The sequence below is a fragment of the Rhinolophus sinicus genome, chromosome 4 (genome assembly GCF_057876585.1).
Source record: "Rhinolophus sinicus isolate RSI-liver-muscle chromosome 4, RSI-T2T, whole genome shotgun sequence".
NCBI classification, from domain to species: domain Eukaryota; kingdom Metazoa; phylum Chordata; class Mammalia; order Chiroptera; family Rhinolophidae; genus Rhinolophus; species Rhinolophus sinicus.
Window position 1 is genome coordinate 65335955 of NC_142504.1, and position 9869 is coordinate 65345823.

At 39.4% G+C, this 9869-nt stretch overlaps 1 pseudogene; it reads right to left on the reverse strand.

The window, feature by feature from the left end:
• Positions 1 to 416: 416 nt before the first annotated feature.
• Positions 417 to 1371, reverse strand: LOC109435505 (nuclear transcription factor Y subunit alpha pseudogene; annotated as a pseudogene).
• Between the last annotated feature and the right edge of the window lie 8498 nt (positions 1372 to 9869).

Consider the following 9869-nt stretch of genomic DNA (forward strand, 5'->3'; position numbering starts at 1 on the left):
GGTCATTTTTAGAATCCATGGGAAGGAGTGGGCTGTGTAGCTTCCCTGATTGCAGTTTAGGTTGAGAAGCTTGTTCTCCCCTGCTGAGATGGCTGGCTGGCTTCACCAGTCAACACAAGTGCTGTGTGTGGTACTGCTGGGCTGGCAGAGGTCCCTTGCATCATCCTAGTCCATGAAATGTCAATGTCATCAACAGTCTAAAATAGGTCCTGACTGAAAGGGTGAGACAAAGGCTTGCAACATCATTTGCCAGACACCGCTGCAAGTATAATGCTGAGCCACCTATTAAAAATTAAGTGGGTTTCTGTCCTGTAGAAAAGGGCAGAATGTGATCATCAGTGTCCCATCAGAAGAATTGATCACTTTCCTGGAACAGGGGGAAAAAGTGGCGAGGAACATGTCCTTAATCAGCTCCATCAAATGGCCTGGGGATAGGACACTTGAATGATCTGTGTCATTGCTTCTTCATCTCCTGGGTTTGGGTCCTGCATATGAGGACTATCCTTTTCCTTTGGAGAGAAAAATTGTCCATCTTAGCAGTGCTTCCATGCCATAGCATGACGGCATCGAGACTCAGGCAGACATTTCCTTCTCTCCTTTGGAATTTTCCCTTCTGCCTCCAGTTTGGCTTGGGCTTGCCTTCTCTCAAGTATATGGTGGTACTGTTTAGCATACAGAGGCTCTTCTTCAAGCATCTCTGCCCCAGGTAGGAGGATCCTTTGGACAGCAGGCACACATCCAGCACCAGGCACCATCGTAACCATTCCTTCTGAACTGATCACATTGCCTGCTACTGGTAGTGTCACAGTGACAGTCCCTTGTCCATTGATGGTTGTTTTTGTGTTGGCTCCTGTCTGAACAATCTGTGCTCCTGCCAAACTGGCTGCTGGGATGGTTATCATGCCTGAAACAGGGACTGTAACTTACAGGAGAATGGTGCCATCTGCATTAACTGGCTGATAGATGATGGTCTGCCCTGCGGCAGTACCACTTGCTGCCCCTGGAAAGCAATCTGCTGCTGTGTCTGGGTCGGGCCCGTGGTGATGGCTGTCTGGGGCTGCTGGATGATGATCTTCTGGGTTTGGCTTGCTGGCCCTGCACCTGCACAGCCTGCCCACCCTGGATCTGGATCTGTCCAGGTGCGACCCACTGTATTTATGGCAAACGCTGTGTCCCAGATACATGATGGTTTGACCTTGTCCACCAGTGACAGCCTGGACCATAATGGGTTGGCCACTTGATGTGATTAACTGGCTTTCACTGACCTGTACCATTAATGGCTGGCTGCCCCTGGACCTGTTGCTGAATCTGTCCAGCCTGTACCACGATCTTCTCCGTTGAATTATTGCTGTTTGCTGCATACTGCTCCATGGTCCCTCACGTTAGAATCCTGTACACGGTGAGTTTCACTCCAGAGGTCTTAAAAGACTGCAAGATGCACTCTGTGCTTTGCCCCCCTGGTTCGCTGCCCATGCTGATTGGCTCCAGTACCGGACTCCAAAACCCAATCAGAGGCTCCAGCTGTCACTGCCGCTGCCACTGCCACTGCCTTGCTCCCACACTTTCTTTTATCTTCTCTAGAGCAATAAAATTCTCCTCCCTTTATTTGTCTCACACAGAGCAATTAGGGTAATTTGATGCTGTTTGTGCAATAAGTAATAAAGTGGGAGAGACTATCTGCTTTAATAACTGTTCTACACCAAACATTTAGCACAGGGTTTGGTTTTCAAAAGTAGGTGAGTCAAAAATACTTGAATGAATTACAGGATAAACAATCAAAATACATACGTTGTAAAACTGCCTAAATGTACATAAGAATAAACCAATTTGATTTACTTATAATATGTTTAGTAAGAGGTTCCAACTCTGTGTGTCAGGGCCAAGCAGTGTTCTGGAACCCCATTTACTCTTACAGAGGCCCCTGATGTAGACATAGGTAGTGTGGAAAATATGTTTTCCTTTAGAATTTCAATAAGTTATAATCCTGAAAATGGAATATTTTTTCAGAAGCCCCAAGTCTGGATGGAAACTATTACTCCCTTTGATTAGATGGGTCAAGCTTCATTGTTTTTGCACGAATGCAGAAATTTTATGTGATGATTGCCATTGTTATAAGAAATGTGAATAGAAGGGTAATTTTTCTACTGACATTTTATTAAAGCAGCTGTTAGTCTGACTGAGGTATTTGTCAGTCAGACAGGCTGCAGGTAGCTGCTTCATACTAGGGGGTTAGGGGGAATATTTTCTCTTTAAATTAATGGAAAGCCATCACAGGCTGCAGATATATTCATGTATTCTAGATCTACAAGTAATATAGTTTTCAAAATTTTTATTGGGGAACAGTGTGTTTTTCCAGGATCCATCAGCTCCAAGTCAAGTCATTGTTTCCAATCTAGTTGTGGAGGGCACAGCTCACTGGCCCATGTGGGAAACCAACCGGCGACCTTGGTGTTATGAGCACTGCGCTCTAACCACCAAGCCAATCGACTGCCCACAAGTAATATTTTTGGCATTGTTGGCATAGGATTTTATATTTTTTCTTAAATTACTTAAATCAAATGAGGACTGAGTTGGTTACCTGCATGATCTTGGCGAAGTGTGGTGAGAGTAGCGTTCAGTTTTCTTTCCTTCTGTAGTGTGTTAGGGGAGATTGCTACCAGATAATCATGACATGTCAGAGCTTACTTCTTTGATGACTTCTGTGAAATTGGATTGGTTTTAGTTTTGGCTAATGGATCAGTTTGTGTCTTTTTTTCTGGAGTGACAAGAAGAGAAGGAAAAGAGTAGAGTGGAAAAGTTAGTTCACTTTGTAACAAAAGATGGCATGACCAAAAGTTGTGTTTTTGGTGACTTCTCGATTGTCTCTCAGACCTCAAGCATGACAGCTTCTAAAATGTGGATCATGAACAAGGCATACATTCTGCTACTCTATTCTATGAGTAGCAGATGCTGCCATGCTCACATGTCTCCCTGCTCTTACCACTTCAGTGTACTGTCTGACTTATTGCCCATTTCTTCATCCTTTTACACAAAAGCTTTCATTAGCCACAAAAGCCTTAGCTGCCCCGTGCAGCACAGTAGCAAACACATTACTTGGGGGAATTAACATACTCTGGGAAGTGAGCCTCAAGCAATGACAGAAGTTGATGGATAAATATCCCAGCTATTTCATCTCTGGGCTGAGATACCTATAGGCATATGTTCTATACTTATTCCCAGAATTTCCCAGGGCCCTCAGTGGTAGCTGGTTTGATAACACATCATTTGCTGGTGAGTTATCTCCCCTGCCTTGTTTCACCTCCCTACTCCCACAGTGATGTTTTCTTCATCTCCCTAATAAAGTACGAGTGCTCAAATCCTTGTCACTCCTGCGAGAACCCAAACTGAAATGTTATACAAATCAAATAACTTTTAGTGAAAATATGTACCTATGTACATATGTACCTATGTAACAATGGCTATAGAGTGAACACTCAGCAAAAATCCAGTTTTGTCCACAGACTTTTGCTTGATGGTGTCAATGATTTCAACCTGTAGTACTCTCAGAGTAGCTGCAGTAGCATTAGCAAAGTGATGGAAATCTTCCTTAATTCAAGTTTATGGTTTAATCTATGTTCATTCTTTCCATATGTTTTTCAACATTTAAGAAGTTTTAATAACATGAACTTGAGATGTTTATTCTTCTATATGAATTAAAGTTGTGCTGAAGAAGAGTAAGAACACTATAGGATCAGCTCTAAAAATTTTTCATCATTTAAAATCTATTCTCATATGAGAATCAGACTATTTCCATGATTGTTTGGGTTGCTCTTCCAGGATCTCAGCATAATACTGTGTTTCGGGTAAAGCTGCACGCTTAGCACAATGTCTTCTATTTTATTTCCTATGTTTCTCCTCATGGATTTATGTAACAAAGACTTACGTGGCATGTAGTATGTGTGCAGTCTATAATATACTCTAATGATTCACTAGCTTTTCTGGAATTTTGATGCGTTATAATTCATTCAATTAACGTATTTAAGGATTATATGCCTTCAATCCTTTGTAAATTTTCTTATCAATTTAAACCCATCCCTTAGGCAAGTATATTTTCTCTACTCTAAATACAAGACACTTTCTGATGCCACGTATGCTTTAGCTTGTAATATATTTTTTGGGGGGAGGAGGAGTAAATATTTTCTGTTTTTAGCCTCTACTGGACTATAAACGCCTCGAGGAACAAACCGTACAATATTAACTTCATTTCTCCAACACTGTCTAAAATATGCTCTCTATAAAATAAAAGCCAAATATATGTTTCTTGCATAACTCTTTCAGATAATTTTACTCCTAAAATTTAAACTTGCTCGTGATGGAACTTATTTGGCACTTTCATATCCACTCACCGTTTATTCAGATCATCTTGGGTTTACTTTTCATCATGTAGGCATTTCATTATCTAGAAAGACAAAACAAAATAAGACAACTAAATATCTCCATTCTGAGATATTTTCTCTCTGGTATATTGGGGAGGGGCCAAGATGAGTTTCTGATTTGAATTTGTAGATGGGTAGATTACTTCAGGTTTTTTCTGAACGTTAAGATTCTACAAATCAACTAAGAGAACACATGCTTATTGTTAGCAGAACAAAACCACTGAAATAAGTTTTTTTTTGCTAGTAAGTATACATCCCATTTTACTTATGTCACCTTAGTGGCCATAAAAGGCATTTCCATATATGTAATGAGTACACCTCAATAATTCTACAAAAATTAGTAGAGTTTAACTATTCAAGTCCCAAGAAATACAGTGGAAATTCACATCTAACTGGATTTGTACCTTAATTTGTGATTATTTTTAACTAAATGTGTAAAACCACATGGATTTTTTATTCATCTGGCTTTTTAAAGGCATTTGTGAGGTTCATTCAAATATAGCTAGTCTGGACATTGATGGGGACAGGGCAGTCTCTGATGTAAATTATAGGAATATAATTGATTATCATTTTTTCCTATGGTGTTCTCATCACACTCATATCTAGATTGACGTAGGAGATAGCAATTCTCATACGAATCAGAAAATTAGAGGTGATTTGTTAAATATTAACCAGAACTTCTAACCAGAAGGGTATTAAACTTCTCAGATCAAGTCAAATTGCACAGTTAAATGTAGGGGAGATATCAGAAACAAAGGAAGAGAGAAAGATAAGCAGGAGTTGAAAAGTAAGGAATGCATTTTAAGTTCCAGGCTGTGCTAGGTATGTTCACATATGCAATTTCATTTAATCTTCTGGGCCTACTGATGAAGTTGCTGAAAGTCAGGATAAATTTGTTGGTGGTCACACAGATTGTAAATGATAGCGCTGCCATCAGATCCAGGGCTGTCTGACTCCAAAGCCCTTTATTATAGTAGAAGAAAGAAAGAGAGAAAAAAAACGAAGGAAGGAAGAAAGGGAGGGAGGGAGGGAGGGAGGGAGGGAGGGAGGGAGGGAGGGAGGGAGGGAGGGAGGAAGGGAGGGAGGAAAGAAATAAGGAAGGAAGGAAAGCAGGAAGGAGGAAGAGAGGGAAGAAGGAGAAGGCTAGTGTGCAGGATGCAAGATAACACATAATAGAGAATAAAAGGCCACAAGAATTCAAGAATACAGAAGCGGGTAAGAATAAAACAAAGAGGAGTTTTTGTGTATTCTGTGCCAAGGTGGGGAGTTTTGGTCTGTGACAAGAACAAGATATTATCGGGGGCACTAATTCCCTTTTCTTAAAAATACCTCAGTTGAGCCTAAACAAAAGAACATCTCAACTTTTAGTAAATGTCTAGGGTGTTTTACCTGTTGGCCTTGGCTTTCCATCGTTCTAATATAATCAATCAAGTTCTGAAAATAATTATTAAAACAATTATCTCATCTTTGAAAGAAGTAAACTCATCAGACCCAAAGTTTGGGCCTCTGAGGTGCAGATCGAGAACTGAGAAATGCCAGGGGTTGTTACCTGTAGTAAGGCAGGTGTCGGGTTAGCAGGTTAACGCTGAGAACATTCCACCTCTTACATCTGATGGCTGCAAGGGGCACCAGGACCTGTGGGGGTCTGCATGTAATGTGAAGTTTGTAAATGCACTTGTATTTATGAACAGGATGTCAGGATACATTATTAATGCCTGACTGACAAAGATAACAAGAGGCTTTTGTGGTTTATGTAGTAAACTGTGTTTTCACTTAAGAGGAGAACATAGTAAATACAAATTGATGATACAAAGAATAGTAATCAAAAAACCACAGCACAGGCAGGCTGACAACAGAGGTCCAGTTCCAATTTGTAGCTAATTTGATGGTGAATGCTTGCCTTTAAAACGTTTCTATCCTCAGTAGATAGGTACTAGCGAATACTTTTCTCACTTCAGAAAGCTTTGTTCATGTAAAGATCTCTGAATTTCCATGGTTAGAAAGACCAATTTATTTTTCAGGTAGAATTTGGCTTATGAAACTTTTAATAGTCACTATTTTGAGAACACAACTATTTTTAAGTAATGTAATAAAATATAATAATTTATTATTATTATTATTATTATTATTATTATTATTATTATTGTTTCCCAAAGCAGAAAGATACAGGTCTTTATTAGACAATGTTTCCTTACCCATCTCATTGTTCTGAAAGAATTAGTTGTTTATGAAAACTTCAGGGTTTTCTGCAACTAAAGAGTATATGCATGCCAACAAAGAAGCATCCTGGACAGGATGCTGATGCTTCAATCAAATCCTTGATTTATGAGCCATCAGCCAGCACAAATAGACTTTTCTGCTTGTCCCCTCATTGCTGAAACCACAGCTGGAGGAGCCACTGGTCAGGATCACTTCAGTATGAATTTGGGGAAAATGGTTTTCTGTGGGCTGCCCAGGTAGTCTACCTACATGTGGTTATCTGGGCTAAGAGTCTTAAAGGCAAACAATCAAGTTAGGAAAGAGCAATGGAAGTGCAACCCATTCTTAGATTGGGAGCTATCCTTAATAGAAATATATTTCTACCAATCAAGCTGATTTATGTAAGCTTATTTATAAATGCGCCATATCAGAATATTTCACAAACAAAGCCCTTAAAAAACCACTTAAGATCATGACACAGAAATTCTAGCAATATTTCCCACGTGGTTATTCTTAAAAAGACAGAATCCTATACTTTGTGTGTATTCTAACAGTTAGATATTTGTCTAAAAGTTACAGCATTATAAATGTTAGACTTATAAGTTATTTTGCCTCTCCTACTCATCATAGTCTTCTGTGCTTTTTACAGAAAAAGAAAAGAAAAACACATTTTAAAAGATTTCATCTTTACAGCACTCAGGAATAAATAACCAATGTAGAAACAAGGAAAAGACCCCATGTATATGAAAGGGAAGGAGGTTGGTTAATGGTGTGTTTATTTCAAGCAAAGTGTGGTATATTTTAAAGTATAGTTCTCTCAGGGAAAACAAAGAACTCTAGTGATTTTAGTCTCTGTTGTTTATTACTTATTTTGAAATTATGCATTTCTTTTATTTCCTTAGAAACAGAAGATGGTCCAAACGATCACAGAAAGTATTGGGCAATATCTTTGAGAAAATTTCTCCATAAATAGTATAAAATACACTTTCAAACAGTTTAAGGGTTCAACTGCAGGGCCAGCTGGCTCCAGAGATGGTCTTTTTGATTTGTTGCAAGTCTTTCCAACATGCTCACCTCTCTCTCTCTCTGTCTCTGTCTCTCTCACATTTAGGACGTTTTAATATGTTCTCTGTAATGATCTTCTTGGGCTCTGCCCAATGTAAATATTTGTGATTTCTTTTCTTTTCACACACCATAGAAAAGTGTAAGAAGTTTTGATATTTATGTATCTCCTTGTTCAGAAAACATGGAGGGAATTTGGATACAGTGGCTGCATTACTGATTTCTGAGGATTCTTGGCTAAACTATTTAGAAGTGAAAAATACACACTTTAGTGTTAGATTATGGTTTTGCATTCTTCAGTTTGTCATAAAATCTATTGCACTGTAGATGATTGTATGATGTTTTCTGATTAGGCTCAGATGTATATCTAGAATGTAAAATTGTAGGGAGAAATGTATAACATATGGTCTGGAATTGCCATGAAAATTATGAAACCTCTGTGTCTCAAGAACCATTGTGATCTAGATGTTATAAAAAGGATAATTTAAAGGATATTTGTGCATTTTCATTACAGTTGTGTCATTAACTGAAAGAGAATGAGATACTAGCAGATTTGGGGGCAAAAATATTTAGCGATGTAAGCTTTTGCCCTGCAAAGAGTTTATTCTAACCCCATCCAAGTGCCAGGAAGCCTGGTATACCATCTTTACTCTGGAAAAAGAACAGCATTCTGCTCTTCATTTAGCTTGTTCCATCTTTGATAGAGCAGGTACTCAGAAACTCTAGGATGATACTGGGGTCCTGGATTATTTTCTTTCTTGGAGTCTGTAGCTCTACATTTTAGCCTAAGTTTGAGCACATTGTTAAGTGTTATGGACTGAATGTTTGTGTCCCTCCAAAATCTGTATGTTGAAACCCTAACCTCAGTGAGATGATATTTGGAGATGGGGTCTTTGGGAAGTAATTAGGACTAGATGAGGTCATGAGGGTGGGGTCCTCACAATGGGATTAATTCTCTAAGCAAGAGACACCAGAGACCTTGCTCTCTCTCCAGCACACAAAAAGAAGAGGTCATGTGAATACATGGTGTGAAAATGACCATCTATAAGATAGGAAGTGAGATTTCACCAGAACCTGACTGTGCTGGCAACTTCATCTTGAACTTCCAGACTCCAGAACTGGGACAAAATTAAATTTTGTTGTTTAAATCACACAGTCTATGGTATTTTGTACTGGCAACCCAAGCAAACAAAGATATCAAGTATAATAAGAGAAAACTTAATTAAATAAAGAAAACTCTCTTGCTCTCTGTAGTCAGCTGAATAATGGTCACTTGAAAAACATCAGGTTCTAATATATACTGGAACCAGTAGATATTACCAAGCAGGAAAAAGTATCAAGTTAAAGATGTTGACAGAGGGAGATTATCTTGGATTGTCCAGATGGACCCAAATCCGATCACAAGTGACTTTGTAAGAGAGAGAGACAGACAGACAGACAGACTCTATGTATATAGAAGAGGAGGCAAGGTGATCGTGGAGGTAGTGATGCAGCCACAAATCAATGAATGCTGGCAGCCACCTGGAGCTGGATGAGGAAAGCAATTCAATCTCCCTTAGAGTCTCTGGAGAGAGCACGGCTCTGACAACACCTTGATTTTGGACCCCAGAACTGTGAGAGAATAAATTTCTGCTATTTTTAGCACACAGATTGTGGTAATTTGTTACCTGCCACAGGACACTAGTACCCTACACCTTTTCATTCCTCCTCCATACAGTGTTTATTAACTGGATATGCAAGGCCATGACCTTCAGTCTAGGGCTTCTGGATGCCTCATGGTGAAGTATTAGGTTGGTGTAAAAGTAATTGCGGTTTTTGCAATTATTTTTGACCTTTGGAACCGCAATTACTTTTGCACCAACCAAAGAGCAGCAGTAGAGCAGAAGCTGAGGGTGTGTGATGCAGCCTTAAGCCCGTCTGTCCTATGGAATGGGGGCGGGTCTGAGAGAAGGTCTTCTAACCTCTGGGTCACTCCTGTCAAGAACAATCCTCATCCCAAGCCCAGCAGGCAGATCAAGCCCAGTACTGTGATGGCATTTTAGCCTTTCAGTATTTCTAAACAATAGCCCACCAACTGTGTTAGAAGCATGGGGCAGAGATATAATGACTACTTTCAGAAAATTGCACTGTTGCCAAATCATACCCTATTTTTTATAAAGGATATATGAATTTTCTTTTCAACATTCCACTCTG